This window comes from Artibeus jamaicensis, unplaced genomic scaffold (assembly GCF_021234435.1).
Source record: "Artibeus jamaicensis isolate MK-2021 breed Jamaican fruit bat unplaced genomic scaffold, CSHL_Jam_final contig_3114, whole genome shotgun sequence".
Classification (NCBI taxonomy): Eukaryota; Metazoa; Chordata; class Mammalia; order Chiroptera; family Phyllostomidae; genus Artibeus; species Artibeus jamaicensis.
Window position 1 is genome coordinate 270,094 of NW_026521720.1, and position 19,740 is coordinate 289,833.

At 34.7% G+C, this 19,740-nt stretch overlaps 1 pseudogene; it reads right to left on the bottom strand.

The window, feature by feature from the left end:
- Nucleotides 1-8,781: 8,781 nt before the first annotated feature.
- On the bottom strand, nucleotides 8,782-9,537 carry LOC119038166 (proline-rich protein 3-like; annotated as a pseudogene).
- Between the last annotated feature and the right edge of the window lie 10,203 nt (nucleotides 9,538-19,740).

The window sequence follows — 19,740 nt, forward strand, 5'->3', positions numbered from 1 at the left end:
GTGTTTCCCTTTCCTCAAAATAATGAAATAATATTTCAATAATATTTGAAATATTTCAAATTTCAAAATAATGAAATAATAATTACCCTAAAATATTATGAATTACAAAGTTATACATAAAATTCTTATAAGAAAAAAAGTGTAATAATGATTCAGATTTCATTCTGCCAAATAAAATCCTAGAGAGAAATTCAAAGTTTAGAATAAGATTGCATAATAAAGCAGAAGGGGCAAAATTGGCCTTATACCTAAGATTCAAACCAGATACAATAAATTACCTATAATTGAATTTTCAAGCCTAGGGGCATATCTTACTAAGTGGAACTCTAAATTTGCCATAGCAAGCCAAAAATATGTTAACTAATAAAAGCAACCAAATTATAACCCAGGATATAAAACCTCCTAAAGAATGAGATAATTAGTCCAATCATTTTCCTCTTCAATTAAGATAAAACAAAACTAATTATGTTATCTGATTATGAATTATTATAGTTCTATGGTACTTCCTGTAAACATCTAATTTCAAATCTTATTAAAATAAAAAATTGAATTCAATTGATCATTGGAATATACTTTGCTGTCATATTTGGCTAACATGTTCTGTTCACAACCTCTGTTAGCAACTTCCAAGTTACAATTTCATTCACCTTCAAAGACAAATGGTACACTTTTCCTTGGCATTCCATGATACCTAAATAGTCCAGACATTGTATATAGACTATACAGACAAGACTTTATCACATCTAGCAGTGGCTCAGAATCCAGGTTATGACATTTATTAATAATGTTCTTCCTATATACATAATCACAGATATTTAGAAATATATATGTATAACATATTTTAAATACATTTGTAAAAGTAAAGAATATAAATTATGTTTCTCCAGGGGTATCCTTGTCAAATTAGTTATGTTAAACCAAATTTTGGATTTGGTATTTCTTAAATTTTGGATTGAAGCAGTTTTAAGGTTTTTTTTTTTTTTTGTAAATGAACTTAGTTTTCCTTCAGAATAATAACTATCCTGCAGTGATTTGCACTGAATTGACAGATGTTAACAATATGCATAACCAAATACATAAACAAACATTTAAGGCTGCCATAGATGTACAGTTAGAGCAGAGGGTGGAAAGAAAAGAAAAATGGAAGATTATTTCTTATTAAACTCATCCAGAAAGGGCATGAATTTTTAACTTGAGGGCACATTTGCCTCTAGATTAATGAAAAGGTATTCACAAAACTCCATAGGAACAAAGATGAGCATATAGCATTTACATTTCTCATTTTACAATTATGTATTTATGAATGTCAATAAGTTATATACTTAAAAGACCAGGAGGAAAATATTTAATAAGAAGTTATCTTTTTATCTTAGTTTGGTATTTAGTGACATGTGGGAAAACACAATTTTAAATGCTTACACCAAACCCCCAAAGTCAGTTTATCTTAAGGCAATAGAGACTATACTTAAAGTGTTCATGATACAAATCTAATTTAGGATAAAAAACATTAATTTTGTTTCTGTTGAAAATATTATCCTTCTGGGTAGTAAGAGGGATTTTCATACAAGTTCTTTTGGATGTGAAATAATTTTCTCCTACAAATGTCAAAAACAACTGTAACTTTTTTTACCTTTAGTGTTTCCTATAATATATCAACCATTGTTTTCTTATAGAAAAGTTTTCAGATGAATAGAAATCTATGTATGTATATATATAGATTTACTTTTGTTTTTTATGGATTTTTAACTCAACTATCAGATATTGAGTTCAAAGCCATGGTTATCAGGAAGCTCCATGAGCTCACAGCAAATTACCAGAAACTACAGGGAAACTACAATGAACTCACTGCAAAATATACTAACATGAAAAAGGAAATAGAAACCATCAACAAGGGCCAAGAGGGAATGCAGACTGCAGTATCTGAAGAACACAGTAGAAGGAATCCAAAGCAGGGTAGATGAAGTGGAGGATTGGATCAGTGAGTTGGAGGACAAAGTAGAAAAAATGCCCATGAAGAGAAAGAAAAAGAAAAGAGGCTCAGAAAGAATAAAGAGGGATTAAGAGAAATGCAAGACAATATGAAGCATAATAATATCCAAATAACAGGGATTTTATTTATTTTTAGGGAGAGGGGAAAGGAGGGAGAAAGAGAGGGAGAGAAACATAAACATGCAAGAGATACATCCATTAGTTGCCTTTTCCATGCCCCCAACTGGGGACCTAGTTCGCAATCCAGGCATGTGTCCTGACTGGGAATTGAACCAGTGACCCTTTGGTTCATAGGCTGGTACTCAATCCACTGAGCCATGCCAGTCAGAGCAATAGAAATATATTTTAATAAACTTTTTAGATTCTAATGAAGTTGCAATTAAAGGAGCACTTGATTATGAAAAGAGTTGACATAAGATCAACATATAATCAAACATGTTTATAAGTCTATTTCTATTTTGTCAGGAGATGGGCAAATTAACTTCAAAATTTAGTGACAAGTTAATAAAGGCAAATTAAGTGAGAGATTTTATTGATATTTACCTTTAATGCATTTCAATTTGCTAAAGTATGGTTCTAAGGACACCAAACCTATAAGCTTGAATTTGAAAATCATAGTATAAATCACAAATTTCCACTAGTGACCTATGGAACACATACAGGAACATTGGGTGATGTTTCAGAAAAAGACAGGTGATGGTGAGTAGCTTAGAGGTAACCATCTCAGAAAAACTCAACATGTATATTGATAGTCGGTTCTCTTAGAATAAGAAGAGCAGAAATGCCCTTCTTAGTTAAGATTATTGTTTTAAGACCCCAAGTTTCCTGATTTGCCTCTCCAAGGACTAGAATCCTGTAACTCCTTTTCACTTTAAAGTCACGTATCTCAATTCAAACATTTTTAGAAAAAAATTTCCTAGGAAGAAATATTGTGAATGTAGTATTATAAATTGTGAAATTTCCCTTGACCAAAAGATTTAATAAGTTTTCCCTTAATTTTCATATTTTAGCAAGAATTTTAGCAAGAATGCCTAAGTAACTCTTACATGTTACGATTTTTACAGAGAAGAAATAAATGGAGTTTGTGAGTTTCTGCTTGAATCAGAAGATATTTTTACATTATTCATGTGGAAAATATTTATGAACAAATAAAAAACAAAATTAAACCATGCTGTTTTAGTAACAACTTCAGTGTATTGCATGACAGTTGTGTGGTTACTGATGTATTATGTGGCAATTCCCAAACAGTTAAATATTTTCCATATATTGTTTCTTTTTCCTAGTGAAAAATGCAGATGGCTCTAGAAAAGTTAGAAAATAAAAAAATTATGACCTCCAGGTCAAACCATTTGATTAATGTTCAGTCACATTAATAAAGAACGGCCATCAGCATATTTTCTGCATTCCCCTGACTTCTCATGTGACTAAATAATCATCACATATTCAAAATGGATGTAACATAAAATATTACAGGGTTCGCTTAACCCACAGATAACTGAGAAAAAATACATAATAACACCACCCTCTATAAAGATAACATTACATCTTTTTTAAAATATTGTAATTTAACCATTATAATGCTTAGTTAAAAAAACAGCTTAGAAAATTTTGTTTCACAAGTGTGCTCACCAATATAAAATGCAATATATAAATTCTCTAGACCTGTATATGACTCAGTTATTTTTCTCTCTTAATATCAAAATTATGAACATACCAGATGATAGTTCAAAAGTATGTATTTGACCTACTTTTTGAAAGTCACACTTTTCGTTTAACTTCACATACACAGGAAATATTTTTGCATAACAAAATCATGTATATTGTCCCTCCTAGGAATCCCATATATATCAGACCACATATATTAGAAAAATTGTCAAATTTTCTTCTATGTTATGAAAATTTTTCAAGGAAAACAAGTCAGTGTACTCAACCAATTCTGTGGAGCATTTCACTTCTTCTGGTGCGTGCGTGAAGGAACTGTCCTCTTCTGGTTCCTTCATTCAACATATACTTGTTGAGCAACAACTATATACCACACTCTGTGCTGTAATAATGAGTGGGGGGAGCCATGATGCCTAAACCTATTCCATCCGGAGACTGAGAATGTACAATTAGGAATCTATAGATGTAACCAAATGCACATCTGGCTCACTGCTGCTATGGAAGCCAGTACTTAAGAGGCAGTTGTGATATAAAATGGTTATCTTTCAGGTACTGGCCAACTGCAAGATGGGACTCAAGTTACAAAGCCTATCCCCTGAGAAGATGGGGGACTCATGTCTCAAAGCCCAACCCCACATCTCAATGGAAGTGGACGTTTTTATAAAGAGGGAGGGGGGAACAGAACAAAGAGATCAAGGAAGGGGTTTGAAGAGTTCTCTACGTGCAGTTGAGCACAGTCCATTCCTGTAAGGCAAATGATGGTCCGGTGTGAATCATCCTGGTTTGGTCATCCTGGCTTCACATTATTCTGGCTTCTTGTCATTCTGGTACCATGGATAAAGGCCAGGAAATCTCCCAAAGCTGGGATGCTTTAAGGTAGGAATCTATATCTCTTTTAAAAATATATTTTATTGATTATGCTATTATAGTTGTCCCATTTTCCTCCTTTATTCCCCCCTGCCCTGCACCCCCTTCCCACCCACCTTCCCCTCCCTTAGTTCATGCACATGGGTCATACATATAAGTTCTTTGGCTTCTCCATTTAGTGTAGGAGTCTATATCTTTTAAAGTTACTTTCTAAGATTCTTATACAAACATGCTGTCCATCCACAGGATATATATTAGTCAGAGTCAGCAATTACAGAAACAATGTCAAAAGAATGGTGGGGTGGGTTACAATTTCCCACTGTTATAATTTTCTACTGTTTTACAAAGAGAATAATATAGACACTAGATGTGAGGGGATGGCGTGTAACAATTCTCTGTTTCAAATACCATGTCAAAAAGCAGTCTCTATGCCTAGAATTTCTTTTTATATTGTAAATATCCAAAAATATTTTCAGGTCTTTGGGGAGGAAAAACATTTACTCCTTATAAAAGAGAGTTTTGTCTTTAGATACAGAGAATTCATACTTCTGCTTATCATTCTGAATCTTTTTACACTTCAAATTCACAGAGGAATCATAGGAAACTATCAGTTTTAGTTGCAGATACTAACTTCCAGTCTATGTTGAAATGTTTGTTCTTAAAGCACATAAACATGGTTTCAATGCACTGATAGGTTGTATTTTTTGATAGATATAACAAATTATACAATGTAGATTAAACAAAATTTTTTTGCTACTTTGTGATTAATTTATTTCCCTGGGCTTAAACGTTACATAAAACATCAAATTTTATGTAGTTTTATTTCACATAAAATATCAAAACACTTTTTTTCCTGAAAAAAATGGGTCTATTTATTATGGTCTACTTTAACTGTATGGCGATGCAATATTTACCCCAAATTTTCAAGGGTAAAGTTGGTCTCACGTAATCATGAAGTAAGGTGTCAAGTCCAGGAGGCTACAGATTAAGCTTCCTGGCATATTGGCAGAACAGACAACATTCCACATAAATGTGCGGCAGCTAAAGCTCAGTTCCACCAAAACCCCCATCTCTCATTTTGTTCACTAAGAATTTAGTTTCATGATATAGTGTATTATTGTGCTATTGACTTTATTAGCACTGCAAAAACATGGTGGACAACACTTTGTAGGAGCTTCTCAAGCTGGGATGCACAGACTTCCCAGCTTGAGCCCAGAGTATTAGGGCCTTTTAATAGAAGAGCATGTTATCTATGTATTAAGATGAGAAGAGAGCACATACTTTCTTAAATCATTAACAACATGGTCTTAGGTACCTTCTAATATACTGGGAATCAAGGAGTATTCATTCACCTTCTTGCTGAATTTGAATAATTACAGTTTAACATTATGTGTTTGAAAACAGTTTCTAATCAGAATAACATCGTTAGCTGAAAAGACCGACAGAGCTGCATGCAGTGTCCCTGAGTTGGTGGACTTAGCAGTGAACGAAGGTGTTCAGGACGGGGGTGGGGGGTGGGAAGCGAGTGGCAGGGGGGCGATTCCTGAATCTAACTCTAAAGAGAGATTATATAAGATTCCATTGTATGGGCCAAATTAAGCCCACAGATGTGCTTTTTCTGTAATCATAGTGTTGTAATGTGTGTATTACTTGTTAATTAAATTAAAATTCCTTTGGGACAATTACACCTTAACCGATTTGTCAGTGATCCCACCACCTCCTGTTGCATTAATACCACCTGACTCATACAACAGTGTGCTTGAGAACCCCCTATAAGTATTTGAATTTCTAGTCCATGCTCTACATAAACTATGCTACTTCTTATTTGAAACATTTTTTGCCTGGGAAATCTGAGTTCTTTTCATCAAAAATTTAGATTAAGTTTGCTTCTAAGTTTCATTTAGACATGAGGTAGTTTATAATTGAGTTGCCTGCCTGATTGCTATTTGCAATGCAACAAATTTAAAATTTGTACAATATCATGCCCCAAATTCCATGTTACGGTATAATTTAGCTTTGGCAAGAATCAAAGTTTATGTTTTTGCAAAGCATTGCTTAGATTGCAAATAATAAAAGTGGTTGATGACCAAGGTCTGAATATATTTGAGTCTACAGATAATGAGCATCACTCTGTTTCAGCTGAGTGCATAGTGTATGTATTTGTCACACCGGGACTAGAAGCCTTTTGTTTGGATTCATGGAAGTTAAATGTCTATGGATATCCCTTGGACACCCGAAACTGGAGAGTTTAACCAATTTGCTCTTTAGAACTGAAACACTTCATCCTTGGCCCCTGCTGTGAGTGAAATTGACTTAGATTACAAAATCTACAGTCACAGCGAGGGTCAAGGGCAAATCACATCATTGTTTGAGAATGTCTCCTGCTAGCTACAAGCCAGTATCAAAGGAAAATAGAGAAGACATGAGGGCAGAAAATAAACAACAATGGAAACCTCAAAAACAATAACTACAAAAAAAAGTGTGTTTGTAGTGGTTCAATTCTGCCTTACTACAGAAGCGTTTAATTACAATCTGATTCTTTACTTGTCTAAGATTTTATTTGAGCAGTTTTGTGGAAACAAATTTAACAATTTCAAGAATTTTGTAAAACTGTAATCACTCAGCTTTCCATATTTATTTACCTGTTGTTGTAAATTAAGTACAGAGACATGCAAAGTACATATACAATGGGGTGGTATTCTTCTGTTGACAATACAACAAGCAAAACCAGAAACAACTGTAATTGTTTGTTTTCAAGAACCCCAGGGTAATCACTTATGCATGCATGAACATACACACAGAGCTTATTTTTATAAATAATATTAGTCCTCTAGACACTAGTTCTTATTGCTAAATTAAATTAGACTTCTTATAGTTTTAGTGACAACTTCCTTTTTTATTTTCACTGCATTTATCACTGATATAAAATATGTTAAAAAGAAAGAAATTCACTTTCAGTTCTTCAACAACTCTCATCCCTCCCCTTTGCCCAAACTACTCCTGACTTGTTTCCTCAAGGCCAGTTCGAAACTGAGCCCGTTCACTGTCCTTTTCACAAAAAACAACCAGTGCCAGGGATATAGAGGACAGAGGTTGGATAAGGATGACAATACTGTCCAGGTTCCACCCAAAGACAGGCCAGGTGGAGATTCAGAGAATTCAAACCAAAAGTCCTGGTGGCCTTACAAACACACAGTCTTAACTAAAATGGACTATAGAGGGGATGGGGAAGTCCACCAGATGCTTTAGAGGGCATCTCATGAGGCCGGGGAGGCAGTCTTGTGGGAAAAGTCTCCCAATTCTCCCTGTTGGGATGTGGGGAAAGTCTACAGGGCACCAATAGGCTCGCTCATTTCAGCAGAAATACTCTAGTGTCGGGAAGCCACAAAAATGTCACGGACACTGAGAAAGGCTGTGAGGGAGTGCACATTCCACCAGTTGTAGTGATCACAGACCCTAGAGGTGGGGGCCATGCTGATGGCGAAACTACAAAATGCAAAAGCAGGCAGAATGGCCTTTCAGGGAGTGACTATGAACCAGTCATCCAGAGATCTCTAGGTCAGACAACCTGGAGTTTCACAGAGCAGCTGCCAACATTAGGCGCAGGGGGTACCACATAAAAAAAAAAAAAAAGGACTTATAACAAGCAGCTAGAAGGTAATGGTAGAAAACTCCTGCAGGGCTCAGGAATCGAGGGCAATACTGGGGTCTGGACGGACAGATGCACAAGAAACAGCACCAAATAAATTTCCTGCTCAGCAGTCAGTTGGCAAGGGAGAAGAGGACCCAGGAGGCAGTTGAAGGGAACAAAAATGGGATGCTGAAGGTGAGTCTCTAGCGGCTGATCAGAGAGTGCACACTGTGCACCAGTGATGAAACATAACTTTTGCACTGGCTGGTGTGGCTCAGTGGATTGAGTTCCAGCCTGTGAACCAAAGGGTTGTCAGTTTGATTCCCAGTCAGGGCACATGCCTGTGTTGTGGGCCAGGTCCCCAATAAGGGGCTTGTGAAAGGCATCCAATCACTGATGTTTTGCTCCCTCTCTTTCTCCTTCCTGTCCCCTCTCTCTAAAAACAAATAAATAAAATCTTTTAAAAAAAGAAACACAACTCTGGACTCAAATGGAAGAGGTAGTGGAGTCAGTGTGTGTCACTGACTGGGCATGTTCGGTGAACAGAATTACAGCAGCTATCACAGGGCCACAGGGAAATATATGACCACTAAGTCACAAAGGGCTCCTTCCAGCTTGGGTGGGAAGCAGTCTCACAGAGGAGGTTCATTGATGTGTGGGTGGTAGAAGTCACAGGGGTCCCCGTATTGACAGCGGCCCTTTCTGGCAAAGTGACAGCAAACAAGGTAGTCAGCTTTGTCTTCCATAACCTGGGGCCTAACTTTGGGTAGGCAGGTATTTTTGACAAGTGACCAGCTTTTGAGACTTCTGGGACATCTCTGTTGTTTGTGAAAGCTTCCCCCGGAGGAACTACTATGGCCTGGTCCAGGAAAAGGTGGCTCAGCATTGACGCCCCCCACCAACCACACCCACAAGGGCCAGACCTAAGGCCTAAGCTGCTCCAAACTTGGCCTCTGCCCAGGAAGGTGGGAGAGCCAGCAGTGGTAGAATCATGAGTCCCCTTGATCCTGAGGGACATCTGTGAAGAGAATCTGCATTGTTTTTTGTCCAGCTCCTTTTGCTCAACATCATGTTTGTGAGATTCATCCAGGTTGCCTGTAGCAGGAGTTCATTTGTTTTCATTGCAGTGTTGTATCCCATTGCATGCACACATAATGTATTCATTCTACTGATTGTGGACATGTGTGTGGATTCCAGTTTGGGGATGACCTGGGATCACCAGGCTTTTCACTGGCCATGGGGAGGAGGGCCCAGAAGGCAGGGTGGTCCCACAGGGCTCCCACCATCTTCATCTCTGGTGTCTTCCAACTTTGGCACTTGAGGTCCAGCAGCGGATGCTGCTGCTGCTGCTGCTGATGATGATGATTTTGCCTCTCTCCTTTGGGCATCATGGTTGCTGCAATGGCTGCAGCAGGATTTGCTGGTGACAACTTCCTATTTAAAGCATCATCTTACCAATAGGCTGGAAATCCTATTGTTGGGCTAAAAAAGTACTGTTGCCTCTTTAGTCAAGAACCTCTTTCTTAAGTGTTTAGCTTTTCCCAGAACTTAGTGTTGTTTCCAAAAGCAAGGTCCAAAGATCACATACAACAGAATCCTATAGAACAGTGGTCTCCAACCTTTTTGTCACGAGGGACTAGTTTCGTAGAAGACAATTTTTCCATGGACCCGGGGACAGAGGATGGTTTCGGGATTACTCAAGCACATTACATTCCAGCTCACCACCTACTGCATGGCCTGGTGCCTAATGGGACCAGAAGTTGGGGGACCCCTGCTCTAGAATGCTTATTATCAATGCAATTCCCCCCAAATTTCAGATCACTATCTTTGGGATTAGACAGTGAAATCTTTATTGCTAATACTGCACATGGTCCCTATGAATATTATAGTTTATTATAACAATCATGGTTTTTACTGTAAAACTGCATTGTAATTATAAATGTAAATACTAGTAATAATAGCTGTAATTCTACCATTCATTAATGGAAAAAATATACCATGAATATACAATGTTAAGTAAAATTTTAATGCTAATTTGTGATGTAAGTTTTATTCATTCACTTATTCATGTTACCATTATGCTGATACTGGTCCCTTTGATAAACTTATATTTGCATTGCATAGAATAGGAAATACATATTTTATCTATAGATACTTTGCACAACTACTGATCCATGAAAAATTCTCATCTCCCTTGAAGTTTCTTGGATTGCAGTTTAGGAACTACTATTGCAAACTGTAAGTAGTTTCCTTGCCTATTCTGTACCACATAAGACTATTTACCCTTTCCTAATATCTGTAGTGTCTTGTACTTATATAAGGTTCATTAACAGAAATAAAAAAAATGTTTGAGATGTATTTATCTGTGAGTTCTCTTAAGTCCAGGAGACATTTTCAGGAGAACACAGTCAATGGTTGTCAATTACAAACATCAATTTTTAGATTTCTATTTTGCTAAAGCCACCCTAAGTAAATAATTTTGGTGTAGAATGATTTGATTTTTGGAAAAGGAGATTTGCACAGTTAATGATTTAAAATAAAATTAATGACATATTTCCCTTGATTTATCAATACATACTTATTAACAAAACTCATAGACAAAAAAATTAAAGGTGGCCTCCGTCTCCGCCACTTGATGATGACATGTGTATTTGGCTGGGGTTTGTAGTTTGCTTACATTTTTAAAAGGTTAATAAAATTATTTTTTACTAAATAATGTATTATATTATAAATTATAGGTTACTATAATAACTATATAACACCTCATAAAGCATATTCTCCTTACCATAGTTATCTTTAGCATTATGGTATTTTTAAGTATTTACATAATTTTCTATTTTTCAAATAATAAATGACAGTAAAATGAAGTTCAGGGTTAAAGCACTGTATAAATTTTGAATTGTTTCCTCTGAGCAAAATTTAGGAGTGGAAATATGTAGTCAAAGGTCATAAAATATTAAGGCTTTAGACACCTACTTGGAAATTGCTTCTCAGAGCTTTTATTGAAACCCCGGATGGCAGTATGAAGGTAAGTATCAAAATCTTTAAAATGATCTGTTATTTAACTTGACTATTAGGCATGTGTAATAAAATTAATACAAATAAGGTAAAATATTTGGACCTATTTATAAATTTTAATAGGGAAAATCTAATAATAAGAGTTGGTTACCTAAAGTTTAAAAATAAAGTTATATATTCATACCCCATAAAATAATCTTGAAGCAAAAAATATATAAAAGTTGCTCTTGATAAAATGTCAGGTTATAAATAATTATCATATATTATATTTGGTTATATTCTGTATATATTTATATGTATGGCTTTATATACACATATAGTTTGAATATACCATATATATATATATATATATATATATATAGGCCTAATAGAAATTCATGTATTTTAATCTTGTTTTTAGATCTTTTTATATATGTATTTATATGGTAAAAAATGGTACTATGATCAGAAAAAGTCAAACAGATAAAGTTACATCAATTTTATTTATACCAGCCTTCATTGAGAATGTCATTTTCTGTAGCTTTGTCAGCCATTATTCTATTTTTTAAGTTAAATGTATTTTTAAATAACTGTACATTATATGTAATGAGGCAAAGTATTTTAAACAAAATCAACAAAACAAGCAAGCAAATGTAACCAAGAACACTGAAATTAAGAACAATCTGAGAATAATCAAAGGGGAAATAGGACAGGATAATGGGGCAAAGGGAGAAGGGATTTCAGGAACAACTATAAAGGACACATGGACAAAACCGAGGTGGGCTGGGATCAGGGTGGGAGGTGGGGATGGCTGGGGTGTGGGGGTGGGGGAAAATGGAGACAATTGTACTTGAACAACAATAAAGAAAGTTTAAAAAATAAAATGTAAAAAATGTAAGAAATTAGAATTAATATGTGTATATATTTCTGCAATCTAGAAGCCTTGCTGCTGGAAAGTGCATTGCATAAAAGAATACATTGTGTTACCTAAAGTTCAAAATTAGTAACTTTGCCTTGGAAAAACATATCTATGAGTGACTGCTATTGCTGGGATGATGAAGGGCTGCTTCCTGAGAACTGGATGTCATTGGTCAGGGTATTCACTAGACAGTCTGATGTCTGACAAGATGATATTTTGCTTCGTTGGGTTTAATAAGTGGATAGATACTTATTTTCATGGAGGGAAATTTCACTTGTTTTCTCCTTGCAATATGCCTAATAAGGTGATACATATTGGCAATTACATTTTGACCTATACAAAACAATCCTATATGTACAATAATATTTATCACTTTTCAAATGATTTGACAATTGCTTACAATTTTGGAATAAAGATACAATATAAATGAAATGCCACATATGTACCACGAATGAGGAACACGATTTTGAAAATCACCTCTGTGACTTTATAGAAATATCTGTTACATTTTTAGTACCTGACAGTTATTTTAAGTAAAGAAATGACATATTAGATAACATTAATCTCTATGCATAATTACTAAAATATATTAGTTCTTTCCAATATAATTTTAAAAATCCTGATACAATATCTATTGCAAAGAGGTGCAAGCCCACCCCGGGGCCTATGAGCGGGCTGCTGCACTTCAAGCACAGAATGGCAGGCATGTCAGTGCTTTCTCTTGTCTTTTTGAACTCATCAGTTATCCCAACATTTTTCACTACATTCTTTGGAAAAATGGTACAACTTTTAACAATCTATCTGCAGTTTTACTTTTAGGCTTCTTATAAGCAGTAGTGGTTATCCACAGTTAATGTTGAAGTGATTATCTCCTATCAAAATGTGCATTTTACCCATTTGTACAGTTTTATAAAAATTGTAATTTTCTTTAAGGTTATCATATAATGGTATAAAAACTAGACTATTGATGCTAATTATATATAAATAAAATAATCATTTTACAAATTAAAAGTAAAGAAACTAATGGACTCAAATGAGTAAACTCAACGTTCTTAAGGAAATGTGTAACAATCTATGTTTACTTTTCTATTAATATTAAGACAAAGTCATGTGTTTACATTATTTTTATAATAAATTCCCTTCTTTTTTACAATAGGTCATCATAATAGGTGTTATCAAGTGTCTCCACATTCCAGGAAATTTTAATATTTATATGTCAATTTTTATTATATTAAGAAAAGTTTCTTCTCTTAGCCACAGATGGTAGTGAAGAACCAGTGAGTTTTTACATGCCCCAGTCTTTGTTCACAAAAGAGCATGTATTGGGTAGGGCTGGAGATAAAAGCAGGCTCTTTTTCTGGGTAAACATTTCAAGAGAAGTATATTAACTTGTCAATATTATCTTTGAACATGATGAGCATTTTAACTAGTGCATGCTGCTGAACCTTTCATTTTGATGTGATTTTAGAAATGAGTTAGCACTCTCTGTTCATGTCATTTGTATTTAAGCCATTTATACCTACTTTCACTCGTGGCTTCCCTTTTGCTGAAGAAGGCACACTCCCTCCCAACCAGGAAAGATTGAACATGCAGCCAATAGTCTTTCTATCCTTCTAAATTATTTCAAGTATTTTTACTGCTCTTAGAGATAATTAATCCCTAAAGTTAGTGTTAGGACAACAAATAGTCAGTGAGACCATACACATATTTATTCAAGATATGTACCGTAAAGAACCAGTGCGTGTACTACTGAAAAAAAAAAAAAACCCGAAAAGCAAAGACCCTGCCACGTGATAAGTGCTGTACGATTACAGATACAAACTACATGAGAGCTCTCTAGAACATTAAAACATCATGTTACAGCATTTTACTTTTCCTTTCTTTGGTGTTTCGTTTGGGATATTATGACAGAAAAGCAACAGCCACACCCAACTGGTGCTAAGCCTAACATCTACGGTTTTTTAAGTAGCCTTTAAAAACTTTACAACTGACTATGTAATATGTAAGTTTCATGTGATTTACACACTGATTTTCTCTTTTTGTTTTTTCACAACTTTGTATTTGCCCAATGAACTAATAAATCTGTGATTTCAATTCAATGAAAGTTTTACACTGGCCTTTTAAAAAAAGCGTAATATTGAGTACACCACTAGATGGCAGAAAAAGATCAGAAAACTTCCATTACATACTCATACATTAGAAAGTAGGTATATCGAATGAAGATCTTACTGGGATTACATATATATATTACATATGATTTATTCATGTTTTAATTATCAATAAGTTATGCTTTATAAATTTTATCAATTATGTTTTCAATGTGGATAATTTTATACTTTATTTGGTTTATGTACACATACATATAGTGATATGCAATACATTTCTGACACACATGCGTGGCGTGTATATGTATGTGTGAGTACTAACAAACTGTATTCCATATAGGACAATACTTGAGAAAAAGCAAAATGGAAACCACCCTTTGACACCTCATACAGCACATGTTCTCTCTTCTGCTTTACTCCTACATTAATTTAAACTTTTATCTTTCTAACTAGAAATAATTAAATGTTAACTACTATTATTTTATAAACTCTAATATACTTTGTTATTATATTTTACATATATAAATATATTGAAATGACTATATTGTATCATTGTAAATTAAAAATAAAATTTACTACACATTGATGACTTTCAAATTCTCTTAGTTAATATTTACATAGGGTTATTAGTTCATCAAAAAATTCAAACAGTTTTTTTTCCTTTGAATATGATGCTGGCAGAGGGTTTCTCATATATCGCTTTTATTATGTTTAAGTGTGTCCTTCTATTTCCACTTCACTTAGTGTTATCACAAAAGGGTGTTGGATTTTATCAAATACTTTTCTGCATCTATTGGTATGATCATGTGGCTTTTATTCTTCATGTGGCTTCATATGATCATGTGGCTATTATGTGGCAAATCATATTTATTGATTTACAAACATTGTACCAACCTTGTATTCTCGGGATAAATCCCACTTGATCGTGGTGTATGATAGTTTTGATGCATTGCTATATTTGGTTTGTTAATTTTGTTGAGGATTTTAGCACCTATATTCATCAGGAATATTGGACTATAATTTTCTTTTTTTGTAATGTTTTATATGGTTTTGGAATAAGGATAATGCTGGTCTCCTAAAGTGAGCTTGGGAACCTTCCCTCTTCTTGAATCTATTGAAATAGTTTGAGTAGGAGAGGTATTAGTTCTTCTGGGAACATTTGGTAAAATTTATCTGTGAAGCCATCCAGTCCAGGGCTTTTGTTTCTTAGGAGTTTTTTGATTACTGCTTCAATCTCAATAAGTGTAATCTGTCTATTCAGATTCTCTGATTCTTCCTGATTTAGTGTTAGAAGATTGTATGTCTCTAGGAATTATCCATCTTGTCCAGGTTGCCCAGTTCGCTGGCATATCGTTGTTCATAATTTCTCCTCGCAGTCCTTTGTATTTCTTTGGTGTCAGTTGTTAATTCTACTCTTTCATTTCTGATTTTATTCATTTGGGTCCTCTCCCTTTTTTTCTCTATAAGTCTGGTTAAAAGTTTGTCAATTTTGTTTATCTTTTCAAAGAATTAGCTCTTGGGTTCATTGACATTTTCTATCTTTTTTTAGACTCTGTTTCATTTATTTCTGCTCTGATATTTATTGTTACCACCCTTCTGCTCACTTTGGGCTTTGTTTGTTGTTCCTTTTCAAGTTCCTTTAAGTGTGAAGTTAGATGTTTTTATTTCAGTTTTTCTGTCAACCTCACTTATCATCAGAAAAATGCAAATTAAAACCACAATGAAATATTATTCCACACCTGTCTGAATGGCTATCATCAATAAATCAACAAACAAGTGCTGTTGAGGATGTGGAGAAAGGGGAACCCTTTTGCACTGTTGGTGGGAATGCAGGCTGGTGCAGCTACTGTGGAAAGCAGTGTGGAGTTACCTCAAACAACTAAACATGGATGTGCCTTTGGCCCAATGATCCCACTTCTGAGAATATATCGCAAGGAACCCAAATAGTAATTTGAAGGAACATAAGCACTCCTATGTTCATTGCAGCATTATCTACATTCGCCAAGACATGGAAACAGCCCAAGTGTCCATAAATAGACAAGTGGATAAAAAAACCATGGGACATTTACACAATGGAATACTACTCAACTATAAAAAAGAAGAAAGTGCCCTGGCTGGTGTAGCTCAGTGGATTGAGCGCGGGCCTGCGAACCAGACAATCGCGGTTCGATTCCCAGTCAGGGCACATGCCAGGGTTGCAGGCCAGTTCCCTGCAGGCCAGTTCCCAGCAGGGGACGCACGAAAGGCAACCATACATTGATGTTTCTCTCCCTTTCTCCTTCCCTTCCCCTCTAAAGATAAATAAATAAAATCTTTAAAAAAAAAAAAGAAGAAAGTTTTACCCTTTGCGACACTTAAGGATGGACCTGAAGAACATTATGCTTCATGAAATAAGCCAGTCAGAGAAAGACCAATATCATATGATTTCACTTATATGTGGAATCTAACGAACAAACTGAACTAACAAACAAAATAGAGACAGACTCATAGAGAGCAGGACAACAGCTAAGAGGGTAAAGGGGAAGGGGAAGAACTGAGTGAAAAGAAAAAAGGACTCATGAATATGGACAACACTGTGGTGATTGCAGAGGGAGAGGTTATAAGGAGAATAAATTAATTGGAAAAAATATTAAAAAAAGAAAAAATTTCAAACAGCTATGATACTTAAAGAATTGTTCCTACTTCTATATTAGAAGAATTTGGTAAAAAAATTAGAATATTCTCTGTGGTAATACTTATTCTTTATTTGATCAAAAAGAGGCACATTTTTGAGACAGGAAGTTAGGAAATTAATTAGTTAGAGTTAGTAAACTTTGGACCCAGTTTTGTCTCCACTACTGAGATTCTCTGTGATCCTTAACAAATCAATATCCAGATGCCAATAAACAGGTGAAAAAAATTGGTTACCAAAAGTTCTAATGGAAAATAAAAAAATATTTCATTGATGTATGTGTGCTATTTTTAATTCCCAGTTTTTAGAAAAGCTTAGATGAAATGGTGTTGATTCATTTGTGTTGCATTAACTCAATATTTTCTTTTTTCATATATTTTATTGATTATGCCATTACAGTTGTTCTATTCCCCCCTTCATTCCCCTCCCCCCTGCACACCCCTCCCCCACCATTCCCCCCTTTAGTTTATAACCACGTGTCTCAAGTTCTTTAGATTCTATATTTCCCATACTATTCTTGCCCCCCCATCTATCTATTTTCTACCTACCATCTATGCTACTTATTTTCTGTACCTTCTCCCCCCTTCTCCTTCTCCCACTCCCCTATCGCTAACCCTCCATGTGATCTCCATTTCTATGGTTCTGCTCCTGATCTAGCTGTCCTCTTAGTTTGCTTTTGTTTTAGGTGTGGTTCTTAATAACTGTGAGTTTGCTGTCCTTTCACTGTTCATGTTTTTTATCTTCTTTTTCTTAGGTAAGTCCCTTTAACATTTCATATAATAAGGGCTTGGTGATGATGAACTCCTTGGATTTGATCTTATCTGAAAAGCACTTTATCTGTCCTTCCATTCTAAATGAAAGCTTTGCTGGATAGAGCAATCTTGGATGTAGGTCTTTGGTTTTCATGACTTGGAATACTTCTTTCCAGCCCCTTCTTGCCTGTAAGGTCTCTTTTGAGAAATCAGCTGACAGTCTGATGGGAACTCCTTTGTAGGTGACTGTCCCCTTATCCCTTGCTGCTTCTAGAATTCTCTCCTTCATTTTAATCTTGGCTAATGTAATTATGATGTGCCTTGGTGTGTTCCTTCTTGGGTCCAACTTCTTTGGGACTCTCTGAGCTTCCTGGATTTCCTGGAAGTCTATTTCCTTAACCTTGCTTTTGAATTTTTACAGATTTAGCCTTATGTTCAATCTCAACTAATTGGTCTTTTCTTCTCCTTCCTATCCTCATCACGTATCACTTATCTTCCATCATTCTCTCTGCATTTCTTTTCTTTTATTGTTTGGATGGGTGAGTTAGAATATAAAATTTTAAAAAAGAGAAATTTTAAAAATTATGACTTTAGAGTTAGTTGGAGAAAGGGGTTTTCGGTTTTCCTGAACTCCTTAAGAATTAGGAAAAATTGGACTTACTGACTTACAATTTAGCATAACTAAAAATGCTATATATAAAGAAGTTTCTCACAGATTTACTAAGCAGAAATTTGGAAGTCAACTCTAAAATTTTTCTAAAAGCAGTTTATTATTTGTTCAAATATCTACAATCCCATGATACATACATACATACATATACACATAAAAGACTTTTAGTCCTTGATTCCATGGATAATATGCTCCCCTCAAGTAGATAAATTATCTTATACTTATATATACAAATCTATGAGATATATGTGTGTATGTATATATTTAGTTGTCACCTGAGGATATGGGTATTGATCTTAGAGAGAGAGAAAGAATGAGAGGGAAAGAGAAAGAAACTTCAATGCAAGAAAGAAATACCAGTTGTTGCCTCCACACTCAGAACTCTGCCGCCCAAATATTTTCCTTTTGCATTCTAGGCTACAGAATCAGCACCATCTCAGTCTCATAAAAATATAAAAGCAGAACAGTTCACATTTCAATGCAGTCATACTTTTAATTTAATACATTTTGATATATAATTTGTTTTTATCTAATATTATTTTGGATTTGCTCCTGTAATGTGTTCTGATTGCTCCTATAATCATACTAGAAAATTGATCTTTAGTGCATGTCAATTTACCAACAGCTGGAAAAGTTTCCCACAAATTCTTTTATCTCAAAGAAGAGCTTTCAGTGAGGAAAAACAATAAATATCTCTACTTAGTCTTTTCCTAAAAGATCATTCACAACATCACTTTAATGAGAAGAATAACCATCACCTATTATGAATACTTTTTAAATGTTTTTCCCATATAAAAGTGAATGTTGAGAGATTTTAACAAAGAAGAAAAAATTCACGAATAAGAACACTAGGTTTTACTACATTCTGCTAAACTTTAAATATGTGCCTGTTTTGTTTTGCTTGAAGTTAGAAGAAACTTAGCAACTGCAAGTTCACCATTTAAAAAGATTTTCTATTTTAGAAACTTCCTACTCACTTTTGTATTGATAAGACTATCAAATTAGAAAAATACATTCTTATTATCAGTTAAACTTATGTTCTACCTATAAAGTTTTATTTGCGGTTCTCTGAACTTTCCACATCTGGTTATAATAAGAATGTACTATACACAAGGATTTCCTCAGATTCTAGCAAATGAATAGAAGAAAGAAATATGGGTTTCCTTCACATTCCGTGTTTTCTATTAAGATATTCCCTTTCTTATAGCACATGCTATTGTTAAGAAACATACTGCTTATAGCCCAGATGTTCTTAATGTCATTCTAAATAGATTGTTCCATAGTTGGCTCCTCACTGACTCTCGTTTTATGGACAGTAAATATGGTAAATATTGTCCCCGAATATTCTGTCTGTTATTTCTCTATTATACTTTTTTATGTTTGTTAATATTTCTTAGCTTTTGACTTTTAAGGAAATTTCAAATTCCATTGAATGCTAAGGTAGTCGTAATGCTAACCAAATGACATTGTCTGCTTA